The sequence below is a fragment of the Ambystoma mexicanum genome, chromosome 1p, assembly GCF_040938575.1.
Source record: "Ambystoma mexicanum isolate Mex_15411 chromosome 1p, UKY_AmexF1_1, whole genome shotgun sequence".
Taxonomy (NCBI): Eukaryota; Metazoa; Chordata; class Amphibia; order Caudata; family Ambystomatidae; genus Ambystoma; species Ambystoma mexicanum.
Window position 1 is genome coordinate 235,758,577 of NC_090921.1, and position 14,175 is coordinate 235,772,751.

A 14,175-nucleotide genomic window follows, 5' to 3' on the forward strand; every position below is an offset into this window, starting at 1 on the left:
GCACCTCAGCAGTGGGAGGGACAGGTGAACCGACACAAGGGCAATCCTATGCAGAAGACAGTGGGGAGTCATTCAGGTTGGTGGTGATGGAGGAGGAGCAGGAGGCCATATCAGCCCAGCACATGGGGCCCGGCTGGGGTGATGAGGTAGGTGTGAGTGGTGCAGTCCAGGATCAGGGGCCGGAGGCAGTGCATGTCACCGTGGAGGGGCCGGTGACTGATCTTGTCCCTGGAACTGCGACTGCACCAGTATGCACCTGCGGGCATGCCTCAGGCCGGACCCCTCCACAGGTGGCGGATGTATCCATGCAAACAGATCGTCTACTACCTGCGGATGAAGCAATTTGTCACAGGGTGGATCGGTTGCTAGCCGTTGCTAGCCGGTATTGTGAGGCGTATAGGCACCATTCGTGATGATGTGCAGGCTTCCAATCGTGGGCTTGCACATCATCATAATGAGGTCTATTGCCTCATTAACTAGCTAGCTCAGTTCCTGGTCACAAATCTGGTACATGTGCTGGCCACTGCTGCAACCCTCTCTTCCTTTTCCTCGTCTGTGCGCCAGTGTCCTCCCTGCCGTCTTCCAGCCCAGATACCACCAGGGCCCCCTGTGTACCTGTCCCAACCCCACTGGCCAGTCTGGTGGAGATCACATCCCTGCCACAGTCGGGAGTCGAAGGAGGATCAGCAGAGGTTGTCACTGCAGCGACAGGAGCTATGGCAAGGGAGGACGAAGTGCAGGCACCAAGAAGGAGGGCACGTGCATGGCAACCCCGGGTTGTGTCATCATCCCGGAGGCTGTCCTTGTGGCAAAGGCACCGGGCATTTTGGCAGCAGCAGGCTCAGGAAAGGAGGCAAAAGGACTCGGGCGTTCATCATCAGAGGGGCAGGTATCGGCCATCGGGCAGTAGACAAACGTGGACCTTACGACAAGGATGTCTTCCGTGTTGGAGCGTTTGGACCGCCAAAACGGGGAAGAGCGGCAGCTGGCACAGGAGAAGCAACTCACCATGGCCAGGGCGGAGAATTCACTGCGTCGGGCCGAGAGGCGGGCGGAGGTCCTCGAGGAGACTCTCAGGGAGTTCGAGAGGAGCATGAAGGAGTCCCTGCAATCCCTGGAGGGGGAAGCCGAGGCCCGCCTACTGGAAGTGGATGCAGTGTTCGATGACGCCCTGGCAGAGAATATGAGAGAGCATGGTGAGGAGATGGACTAGCCTGCTGCCTTTGTAGATAGTTCTTTAGGAGAAGGTTTCATTTGTTTTTTTCTTTTTATTTGGAGTTCCTGGACTTTGCTCCGCATCTTGTATATAGTTATTTTTGTATTGTATTTTTAGGATTTTTCTACATGTTTTGGGACCATGGAGCCTGGATCTTTGTAAATATTTGGACTTTAATTTGGAATGGTTTTCACATGATATGTGATTTCATTTGCACATACATTAATGGACAAGGACCACATTTTTGAGACTTTCATTTTTTACATCACATTGATTTTGGTTTCACTTTATATTGATTTTTCTTTTGGTTCATGCACGTTTAATTTGTTGTTTTTACTGTGTGTGACTTAGATACATGTTTTTTAATATCATTTCTTGACATTGAAATCGAAGTGGTATCTGGTCTCAACGGTTTAGTGCATGTTTCACTCCTCCTTGACGCATTTGCGTGTCCCTGCTGTTCACCAATGTTGTTCATGTGTGTGCACATGCATGCATGTGTGATGTTAGGATTCACATGACATAGGGAGCATGACTAATGGATGGGTGTTGAGGTGCACCAGGGGATGCAGCATGTGGTGGCATTTTAGTTGGCATGTGCTGCGTGGTTGTATGTTGGTCCAATGTGTTTTGGGGTGGGGGCGGGGACATGTGGCAGGGCCTGCCTGCAGGTTGCCGTCACTGGTGGGGGCTGGGGACATGAGGCGGGGCCTGCCTGCAGGTTGCCATCACTGGTGGGGGGTGGGGACATGAGGCAGGGCCTGCCTGCAGGTTGCTGTCGCTGGTGGGGACATGTGGCGGGGCCTGCCTGCAGGTTGCCGTCTCTGTTGGGGACATGAGGCGGGGCCTGCCTGCAGGTTGCCGTCACTGGTGGGGGGTGGGGACATGAGGCGGGGCCTGCCTGCAGGTTGCCGTCAAAGGTGGGGACATGAGGTGGGGCCTGCCTGCAGGGTATGGTCACGGGTGATGGGGTGCCCATATGGTGTGGGCTGCCTGCAGGGTATGTTCACGGGTGATGGTGGTGTCCCATGTGGTGTGGGCTGCCTGCGGAGTATGTTCACTGGTCATGGTGTGGGTCCCATGTAGTGTGGACTGCCTGCGGGGTATGGTCACGGGTGATGGTGGGGGTCCCATGTGGTGTGGGCTGGTTGCGGGGTATGTTCACAGGTGATGGTGGGGGTCCCATGTGGTGTGGGCTGCCTGCGGAGTATGTTCACTGGTGATGGTGTGGGTCCCATGTAGTGTGGACTGCCTGCGGGGTATGGTCACGGGTGATGGTGGGGGTCCCATGTGGTGTGGGCTGTCTGCAGGGTGTGGTCACTGGTGATGGGGGAGCCATGTGGTGTGGGCTGCCTGTGGGGTATGTTCACGAGTGATGGTGGGGTCCCATGTGGTGTGGGCTGGTTGCGGGGTATGTTCACAGGTGATGGTGGGGGTCCCATGTGGTGTGGGCTGCCTGCGGGGTATAGTCGTGGGTGATGGTCGGGGTTCCATGTGGTGTGGGCTGCCTGCAGGGTGTGGTCACAGGTGATGGGGTGGCCATGTGGTGTGGGCTGCCTGCAGGGTATGTTCACGGGTGATGGTGGAGATCCCATATGGTGTAGGCTGCCTGCGGGGTGTGGTCACGGTGATGGGGGGCCATGTGGTATGGGCTGCCTGCGGGGTATTGTCCACTGCTGGGGTCTGGCTGTCCCGTGAGGAGGCGTCTGCTTCCAGGGGAGTTCTGCATGTATCGCAGGGTACACGCAGGTCTTTCCACGTGATTTGGCTGGTGCGAGCAGGGTACGCGATTTTGCTGGGGTGTGGAAGGGGTACACGCAGCCCTTCCCATGTGATTTCGCGAGTGGGGTACATGATTTTGCTGGGGTGTGGATGGGGTACACGAGGGCCTTCATACGCAATTTGGCTGGTGCGAGCAGGGTACGTGATTTTGCTGGGGTGCGGACGGGGTACGCATGGGCCTTTTCACGCGATTTGGCTGGTGCGAGCGGGTTACGCTCTGATTTTGCACGCAAATACAATGGGGGGGATGTGTGCTGGGTCACGGATGGTGCGGGGCGTTGCGCCGTATTGGGCATTTCACTGTCTTTTGCCTGCGCATTGGGGTGTGTTGGGGGCGTTGCTGGCGCTACTTGATGTTCATTGCGCCACTGTTACTAATGCCTCAGAAAATCCATGAATACGCGTGCCGCGCAATTGCTGGTTTGTGCCACAGCTGGTGCACGCATGGCACATACTCCTTCACAGCGTGCAGCACTTGTGCTGCTTCTGCGCTGGATTCTATGAATTGGGCCCTAAATTTGAAGATTTAGCAACATTTGTAAATTATGTTTTCATGATCCTGTATATACTCTGATATATAAGTTATACATATTATCAGTAGGATATGGTTGTACTGTATTTATCACAGTTCGTACTGTCAAGTGTGAAACGCATGAATTAATGTAAAAACACACACACCTTAATATTGCGACCATACTGTTTTGGAAAACATGTACACAATACATGTTTGACATTTAAAGCATTACACAGTAACAGGTTTTGCATTGAACTGTTTTTTACATTTAGTATTATGCAAGAAAAGCACAAGATGCAAACACTTTCAGTAAATTGTTTCTATCCTACAAACTTTCAGAATTGTACAGGCAGTTTGTTTTAAGATGTAACTTAAATTAAGAAAAGGAGCAGCTTTGAACCATGTAAGAGTTCACATTAGAGGTAGAATTTGAACCCTTAACGTTGTGAGATGTAAGGGTGCAGTGGTTAATGGAGCTAGGCTCGTACCAGGGTAGCATGAGTTCGAATCTTCTGTAGAGCTTTTCAATTTTAATTTTTACAAAAAAGGAATAAAATTGGCGTTTCGTATTTTTATTTTTAAAAAGGAGGATTATAATTCGAAAAACGAAGAGACAGACTTACTGTGACACGTGAAACCTTTTTTTGTGGCATGGCATGTGACACCTGCTAGTGGCACGTGTCACTTGTAGTGCTGACATGCAGTGGCACGTGTCACTGGCATATGACACATGCCATATTCAGCTCCAACCCCTACTGAACGAGCATTTGCAGCGGTTTCTCGTTACTGAATGGCTCGGGGCAGACGGCGTCCTCCTCAGTAAACCCAATGCACGGAATAATGTGTGCCATTATTCAGGTAAGCCATACGCCACACAGCATTATACGTTTATTAAATTGAATCAAAGCAGTGCTAGCAAAACATAAGGTTGAAACCTATTGTTGCCCAAAGCTCGTAACACTTGTGGAAAGCAATTCATCTTCAAATCGAATTTAATGTGTTAATGGCTTGAAGTAACCTTTTTTTTTTAAACTAGTAGTACTTTTTATGAATTGTTACTGATTACATTAAAATCGAAGTAGTAAAAAAAAAATGTTAAAAAGATTTCGTAGTCGGCAGGATTCGAACCTGCGCGGGGAAACCCCAATAGATTTCAAGTCTATCGCCTTAACCGCTCGGCCACGACTACTACCCTGATTGCGCGTCTTACTGCCGGCACATCTGTGATAACAGAATGTAAACTACGTTACTTGACAGTATATCAGCCGTCTCACAGTGGGCTCCGTTGAAGGTTAAAAGAGTGAAGTTTGAAAGTGCCAAATCACAAATGGCCGCATTGATAGTTAAGAGGGGTTACATATTAAAAAATATATACTCCACCAAAAATCTCTCTCAATAAGGTAGGGGAGTTGGAAAATGTGGAGAAGTTATTTCTTAACACAATTCTCAATCCAGCTCCTAGGGCTGTGTGGATTATCCAGTCCTTTAAATGGACCAGTCCTACCCAGCCCTCAGTACATGCACTTCTTAGTACCTGCACTTCTCAACGCCTGATATCAGAGTACCGGTGTTATGTAATATTTGGTATCCCATAGGGGAAGGGTGCACCCTGGACTTCGGCTGTTCTCGCAGCCGAGCATAAAAACAGACAGAAGCAGCTGCACACCGAGCTGTGATCCTTCGTTTAGCAGCTGTCAGTGTGCGGGCTAGGCTGCGAAATGTGCATTTGTAACAATATATTTGACAGCTGTGTGCAAGTTTGAGATTTGTTATCAATGAAATAAGGACGATTTTGAAAGTTGTGCAATAAACAGCTTTCAGAAACCGTCCTTCTTTGATTGCACAACTTTCAAAATCACCCTTATTATATTGGGAATAATTTTCAAACTAGCACACAGCTGCCAAATGTATAGGCAAACAATGCACATTTTGCATCCTTTCTCTGTACACTGATAATTGAAGGATTGCAGGTGTGAGCATTTTTTACACTAAAATAAGGAGGATGATGCGCAGGTATGAGCCTTTTTTGTAGTGCGCAGGGAAAGAGTACACAATTTGTATTTTTTACAGTATATTTGACACCTGTGTGCACGTTTTAATTTTTTTCCTAATACAATAAAGATTTTGAAAGCTGTGTACACGTATGTACAAGTAAGCGATGTAAAATTGTCAGAGAACATTTGTTTGTGGTAAGGGCGATTTTGAAAGCTAAAAAACCCTATCTCGTATTACCTTTACACCCTGCTTCCCCTTCCCACTATGCCACAATATTACTGGTATGTAAAGAATGAGAGAATATTTTTCAATAAAATAACGATCTTGAAAGAAAGCTTGGGCATTTTTGGTAATAAATTAAGGTCAAGTTTGAAAGCTAGTAAACAATGAACAATGAAAAATGGTCAGAGAGCATTTATTGTGGTAAAATAAAGACGATTTTGAAAGGTAAACATACATACCTCACATTCCCTCTACAACCCGTATTTACCCCCTGCCACTACCTTACCCCCGGTTTGTATATGATCTTGGGCAAATCAAATCATCCAAGTAATTTTCTTTTTGCCCAAAGTACAGAAAGATGTTGTGTCTATCCCAGAAGGAACACCCATCCTGAGCGGCATTGGATGGGTTACGGAATAAATCACAAAATACGTTAACAACGTAATTGACAGAGAAGTCTTGAAGATACAGACACACCTCAGCGATATAATGCACACTCTCCTTATCCTTCAAGAAATATCCTGAGAACCTGGATACTTACTAGTGACTCTGGATGTGAAGGCCTTGTCCACCTCAGTTGACCATGCACTAGCCCTTAGAGCCATAGACCATGCCTATGCTAAAGCCTCTGTGTTCTTCTACTCGCATCTGGAAATTACAAAAGAATTCCTGGAATTCTCCCTCACCAAAAATGTATTCCTTTTCAATGGGACATATTACAAACACATTAAAGGCATCGCTATTGGAGCTACCTATGCCCCAGCGATTGCTAATCTGTTCATGAATCATTATAAACAGGTCCATGCCTTCACAAACCAAGACTTCAACAACCATATATACAAATGGTTCAGATACATTGATAATGTTCTCATGATCTGGTCTGGTACACTGGAAAAACTAAGTGCATTCAACAACAATACCTTTGGGATTTAACTCACAGGCAACCAAAGTTACCACACCATAGATTTTCTAGATATTAGAATCACAGTGGACGACTGGGAACTACACACAATAGCATACAGAAAACCGACAGAGGTCAACTGAGTCCTTTTTGTCACTAGCAGCCACAGAATGTCTGTCATTGATAACATCACAAAGGGAGAATACATTCGGGCAAGGAGATATTGCAGCACTGACCCAGAATATCAAGCAGAATGCTTTCTTCTAAAATAAAGATTTACCAACAGAGGATACCAGCTAAACACAATTGAAGCAGGAATCACTAAGGCCACAAGCACGCCTAGAGCCACACTCCTAACCCCTAAAACCAAGTACAAACCAACGGATGAGACAATAAGATATGGCACTCAGTTGCACCAGGACAGCTTCAAGGTGCAAAAAATACTGAATAACATAGGCACATACTCTACATTGATACGGACATCCAGAACTGGATCCCCCAAAACCTCCAATTTCATTCTCAAAAGCTCCAAACCTCAAAAACATGTTCAGCCCATCTTACATGGCACCTCTAATACAAACCAGCTCCAACTGGCTCAGTACGCCAAAAACACTCAGGCTTTAACAAATGTGGTACATATTCAATGTGCCCACATGCAGTAAATACAAAGTCTGTCAACTTCAATGACACACTCTGTCACAAGATCAACCAGCTCATAAATTGTAAAACGGAATTTGTTGAATATGTGATCATCTGTGTCTGCAAACTGAAGTATATTGGAAACACCACCCGGGAACTCAGAATAAGGATACAGCAACATCTGAGCCTCCTTAACTCATCAGATGCAAGGCACCCACTGGCTGCCCACTGGCAAGAATCCCACCAACTGGACAACAAACTTGACATCAAGTTTGTCGGACTAGAAACTGTAAAGCGTGACTCACATGGAGGGAACCGTGAGCTCTGATACTTCAACAAAAGGAAGCACGACTGATTTGTAAATACAGATGTGTGGACCTAGGTCTTAATAAGGAATGTCGGGGGGAAATTCTGCCGGGGTCGGCCGGGCCGTCCCCAGACCTCCGGGCAGGGAGGCCCCAACTCCTCCCGTATATCCCAAAAGAGATAGAGTATGAGACAAACACAAGAAGCAAGGTGACTCTGTTGTTTATTAGACAAAACGGCAGGGATGGGTCAAGGAGCGTACGCGTCCGTCCTGACACACACACAATCGTGGGGCTCGCAGGCCCTTTTTACCTTAGTATGACGCGCTACTTGCGTCACCTTACAGAGTTTAACAAAAAACCTACTTCCACTCTGGATTGGTTACTCGAGTGGTAGGGTTAGTATAGCATACATATAGAGAACGGTGTTAGTGGTTGAGGGTGTCAGGTGATATACTTGGGCTGTTCCTTCAATTTGATACATGAAAATTGTTACATGAAGACCTCTGAGGATTGGTCAATGTTAATGGCGTCAGTGATAAGAGCCCCATGTTATGATTGGTCCGCTCGCGAGCCTCCCAATCTGGGACTATCGCTGTTCCCAGCTCGCGGTGCACCTGTAATTTGCAACAATGTTTTACTACGGGTAGGTGTAAACAATGTGAGGATTTATTCATATGTTGGGAGGTCGACTACTCCCACTGCTGCAGATGTCCAATGAGTCTTTTAATTGTATCTGCCTGGGTCTTGAAACGTGGGATTCAGGCGTCTCCTTCCTCCTGGGCTTGGCATTCTGTCAGGTTTGGCTTTGTCACGTGAGGTGGGACCGTGTTTGAGGCAGAATTCAGCACAATTAATATTGTTTTTCCCACTGTGTGCCTGGTTTATCTTGCAGGTGCGACCTTGGCGTTGGCTTGCTGCGTGCGAGATTGCAACATCGTGCCCTTGGCTGTGTGCTTTCGCCGGGCTCATTCTGCAGGGTCAGCAACCGAGCTCTTGCTCATTCAATGTTCATGGAAGCTTTTGCTTGCGGCCTACTTGGGCCTAGTGCATAGGTGGAACCGTTTGATGCAGAGCGATTTAGGTTACGGTATCATATTGCCCTATCATCAGTATCGTGTCTTCGTTATATTCTTCATTATGGTACATGGTTCTTAGAAGAAGCCTGAGCAAGCCTTTTTAGATAAGTTCATGATGCGTCTTGCGTTTCTGCATTTTGAGAGCCTATGTGGAAAATAATAAAGATGCACGTCCGTGAGTATGTCTGTTGCCTACGTCATAGCACTGAGTATATTCTTCGTGTGGATTGGTGTGGGAGTGTCCGGTGTGCATGTTTGCACAGGTGTGCTGACCGTTGGCTAGGTCGTCATGGCATCTCTAACGACGTGTTGATTTAGTGCTGGATGGTTCAGTCGAGTCCATCCATGCCACAGGTGTCGGCATGTGCAGGGCAGGCTGGTGGGCACATCCGTATGTTCCTGTACCAGGGTATTTGGTTGTCTGGTAGATGGGCAAACTCCTCTCGTGGCGGGTGTCTGGGCCGTGATCCTTTAGGCCAAGCGCGAGAGGGGAAGGGCGGGAGCCTGTTCTTCCATTCTCCCACTTCAGTCCCCCCTCTGGTCGACTTGTCGACCACAAACATATCCTTTTCTTTATCTCCTCTTACTCTCCATATTTTAGTTATTCCTCCCAAATGTCCATAGTGGTTAACATGGTCTTCAAATGACCAATACATATATTCACAGGTTCCTCCAGGAGTGCAGTATACCCATTTCCCTATGTAGCTCTTTGGGTTTCTTGGGTTTTCGAGCTTTACAGATGGTGGGTCCAGGTGGTTGGTGATGATTTGTTTGCGCAACTTCTCTCTCTCTTTTATTATCGTGCCTGTGTGTTTGCTGTCATCTGTTGGCATCAAGAGGTGCATACCAACCATTTCGATCATCTCGTCTGTGGTGCGTGCCTTCCGGGCCTTCCAAAATCTTATTATGATCAGTGTAGCTCCAGCCAAAATAGTACATCCAACTATAATCTTCAGTCCATCTGACAGCCAAGATGGCATCTATGACCATAATATTGAAAACCAGCTCTCATCCTTTTTCACACCTTTACTTTCATCCATCATTTTTGAGTGCATCTGGGTCAATTGTAAAACTGCTTCTGTCAGTGTACCATTGTCAGCATCGTTGGCAGGGTGAATGTGCAGCATGATTGTCCTATTTTAGCGCAAACTCCTCCTTCCATTGCTGTGAGGAGGTCCAGTACATATCTGTTCTGAAGCGCTACCATCCTCACAGCTCCCAGTTCCTCTTTTATTGCGTTGAATCCATTCACTGTAGAGTTAATTGTCATCATTAGTTCCCACCTAGTTATCTGGAGCCATTTTGCGTTTGCGTAAGCCTGTAGTCCCGGATGTATTATTGAGGAGAAGAACATTGCTGCTCTGCTGAATAGTCTGTGTTCTGGCGGAATTGAAGTGAGTGCTGTTTCCGACCTTCCCTACAAGTAATTTCCTGTCAGAGGTTCCCCTTGTCTTTTCTTTCTATTCAGGACAGTATTATTGCCGTTGGCTTTGTTCTCTGGCCCCTTCTGAGGTTGTACAGATCTCTTCTTCCTTTTGTTCCCTTCATCCATTTTGGGGAAGTTCGCCATATTGACATGTTTCTGGGGTACCACTAGTGATGGTACATTAACGTGTACTATTGTGCATACACCATTCCACAGAGGGGGCAGTGTGTGGTATGCCTTGTCTCCACAGGCCCAGTAATGGTCCATTACTACTGCTGTTCCTGCTCCCCCCTCAGGTAACTTCATCACGCTTTCACAGTTGGTGTTGTATCCTACGTCCACTTCTCCTTTATGTTGGTAGCATACCTTAGGCGCAGTTAGCGGCAGTATTGTTATTGGGTCTTCATCCTTTTCCATCCACGTGAGCATGGGTACGTACTTGACCCAAGTCATCCAACATCTATGGTTGTGTCCATCAATAGTTGAAATATTTTCTCTTGTTACCATGTTGCTGCCAACCACTCCTATGTCCCATTTGTTGTTCATGTACACCTTGCCTGTTATTATCACCAGTGGTCTTTCCCAACATCCGTTTTTACCAGGGACTTCAGTGGCGTACCAATCACATGGTAGGTACTGCAGTGTTACTTTCTTTGTTTCTCCTTTTTCAGGACCACTTGTTATGTATTTGAATCCTTCAGCATGTAAACTGCTCTTGTGGTAACTCAAATAAGTCTTGAGGAAGTTGTTTTCATATGGATATGTATCTCGTGTTTTCCACACCAGATGCACCACTGTCCCTTGAAATCTTCCTTTCGTCTGGAACAGTGTCAGGTATATTATACATCGTGCTATTTTATCATCTATCTCCGTGGCAACAAATGTTCGAGAAGCGCTCATGGCGTATGGAATCAATGAGCAAACGTAGCAGCTGTCTTCTGTTGTCTGTTTACCTATGTGGGTCATGTGTTGGTACCATATGTTGTTTGAGATGTGTGCTGAATCTTGTATGTAGTTGTGAATACCTTTATTATCTGAGTATGTGTTGCGTTTAACTCTATTTTTCTTGTGTGGGATTTTACTAGTACCACCCGACGTAACACCTGTTGCAGCTGGGGGTGGGGGTGCATTAGGTTTGGGTACAGCAATAATATCAATAGCATAGCTGTACTGCCATACAGAGGCAGCCAAGAACCCGGTGATCATTAAAATCCCTATCAATTTTATTACAGATGCTAATTTCACTGGCATTTTGCTCTTACCTTGCTGCAGTCCGGCAGCTTATTCTTGCGACGTTACAGTTGCCCGCCTGCTTGTTATTGGTGTTAGTTGTCGTTTTTTAAGCTCTCCCTATCAAGTAGTCATTCAGTGCCCAGGCGAAGAGCTGTTCCCACGCCAATCTAAGCGATCTATCTCTTAGGGCAGGCAAGTATGGTTGGAGGTGGGGCATTGAGTGTTCTATGGCCAAGAGGAATGCTGTGTAGTAGACACGTACCCTCCTTCTTTTCAGGTACGTTGGCCGTTTTATTTCATATATAAATTGGTGTGACAATTCTTCCAGGTAATTATCGTCTGAGAGTACCATCTACTCCTGGGCAGTGAATTGGTTAGTTATCTACTTTCTTAACAGTTATCTACTTTCTTAACAGATCCATGGTGAGTCTGTATTGGACCCGGTGGTGTATAGTTTATCTAGACTTTCCCTTTCACTGCTTCTTCCTTCCTTCTCCATTCCTTCTTCTTCCTCACTACAAAAGTCATTCACAAACGGCAGCCCCCACTCTGTCTTTTTCCCCTTGATTGTTACTGTTTTTAAGTCTATTAGGTCCGGTTCTCCCTTTTCTCCTTTATCAACCGCTCCCCTTTGCGCTGATGTTGTTGCTACTTCTGTGTCTCTATATACATCCCCCCTTACTTCACTCTCCCTTCTCCTATCTTCTCTTTCCCCTTCTTTTCTCTCCTCCATCTCTCTACCAATTTCCTCCCTTTTCCTTTTTAATTCCTCCATTACTTCACTACTCATCTTTTCCAATATCCTTTCATCCTCTTTCATCCTTTCCCCTCTCACCCTCTCCCTTTCTAATATACTCTCTATCACCCTCCCTTCTTCGTATTTCCTAGTTGTTTCTGATAGTAATCTCTTCTTCCACATTGCCATTTCTTTTTCTTTCTCTTCTTCTTCCCTTTTCCTCTCTCGTAGCACTGCTCTTGATACCCTTTCTGCTGCTGCTCTTACCCTGTCAGCTTCTTTCCTTTGCTCCTCAGTTCTTTCCCTTATTTTTTCCAATTTGTTCTTACCTTCTTTCCTTTCCCTCGCTCTCTCTCTTTCCTCCCTCTCGAGCTGTTTGATCAGTTCATTCTGCTCATCCCTTAACTCTGCTAGTCGTTCCTCCAAAATCTCTTCCTTTTGACGTAACAGCTCTTCCCCTGTCATTCCATTCTCCCTAGTATTATCCTCGTCTATTTTCCTTACTACCTCCTTCTCTTCTCCTGTTAATGAACCTCGTAATTTTAATAATATCTGCGCGGCTACCCACTCCTCATGTCCTATTTCCACAGTTTGTTCTTCTCCAGTCCTCTCCTCCCCTGCTGTCATCTTCCTATGAGCCACATATGGTGGCGGGCTGTATGCCGGGTGCGAGTACCCCTCAGCCGCCCTTAACTGTCCTCTTTCTATTTCTCCTAATTCTCTTAAAGGGTACAACCCCCCTCCCTCTGTTTTCACTACCTTTGCTAGGGGTATATCATTGCTCTGTTCCTTTTTTATTTCATTTACTTTTGAGTTATTATTCTTTTCTCCTCCCTCTTGTCCATTCCCTGTGTTCTTTGGGTCTTCACTCCCCTTTTTCCCATTCTCTCTTTCCTCCTTAATCTCTTTTTCTTCTGGCATTTCCCCCACAGTGAACATTCCATTTGATCCTGGTCGGGACCCCTGTAACATCCTCCATAAGTTAAACACCTCCACGTGGTTTGTCAACTTCTTCCCTTTGTATGTATTATGCAAATGCTTTAATAGTGAATGTTGGGTATATGGATCGAAGCTACCATAAGGCGGCCATGGTGTTATCATTTTGTTGTCCGTCCCCTGTGTCCATTCTATGCTATACTTGATCAGTTTCTCCCTATGGGGTGACAGTGTTGTACATATGTGTTGTAGTGGGGTAGTGAGGGTGTTCCCCCACCCTCCCGATCCTGTCCCGTGTGACATAGTAGCGCTCCACTTGTTACCCTTCCCCTATTTGGTAGCCGTTATCTCACTAGCAGTTTACAATATACAGCCTTATATCGTTACCTGGCCCGTAAGTTTGGGGACTTGCGATAGTCCGCTAAGGAAAATTATTAAAATATAGTATTTACATTTGTATATTTTCTTCTGTCTTTCTTCCTTTACACGGCACCCTTACGGCCCCCTGCGGCCGAGGCGCACGTAGCCCCCTGTGGCTGCGTACCCCTTGTGACGTTCTTATACAGTCGTCCTATTTTTCACTTGCTCCTCCTCCTTCTTCTACACTTGCCGTGGCCGGCGTTCTCCGTGCGCCGCCACGTCCCCCGTTTCGCCTTTCCTCGACCAATTAATTACCGTTTATCTCCGTTTCCACTCCCTTACCACAGTTCTCTTCCCCACCACTCTCAGAAAGAAAGATGCCTTGTGCTCGGGATATCCTATGGAAGCCCTACTGGTGACGTCACCGATCTCTTCGAGCTACTGGTAAGTTCTTCATATATTCTTTAAGTTCAAAATACACTTGCAATCTACCCCCGTTAACCTCACAGCTATTCCTGTCACTCCTGGAACAAGGTAATCAATAATATAATCGGACTGCGCACACTGCGTCGCCTCGCGTGTGATAGGCCCCTCGACAGGAGGGCTTAACCAGCCAATTATCTTCCGTATTGGGCAAGTAACTAGCTACCGCCTACAGGGAAACGTCATCTACCTATCGAGTTTCTTGCTCGAACAATAGGGATCCTCATCTACTCATTGATCAATAAATGCCAAATCGTAGGAAACCACACACACACACACCCTTACACGTAGTCGCGACCTAGGCCAATCAGTGTCTACGAGCGGCCGCACGTGATGTTTTCGTGCTCC

At 46.6% G+C, this 14,175-nt stretch overlaps 1 non-coding gene across 1 annotated transcript; it reads right to left on the reverse strand.

Moving 5' to 3' along the window:
* Positions 1-4,619: 4,619 nt before the first annotated feature.
* TRNAS-UGA (transfer RNA serine (anticodon UGA)) lies at positions 4,620-4,701 on the reverse strand. The gene has a single exon. It is a non-coding gene; the product is annotated as a tRNA-Ser (tRNA).
* Positions 4,702-14,175: the final 9,474 nt, after the last annotated feature.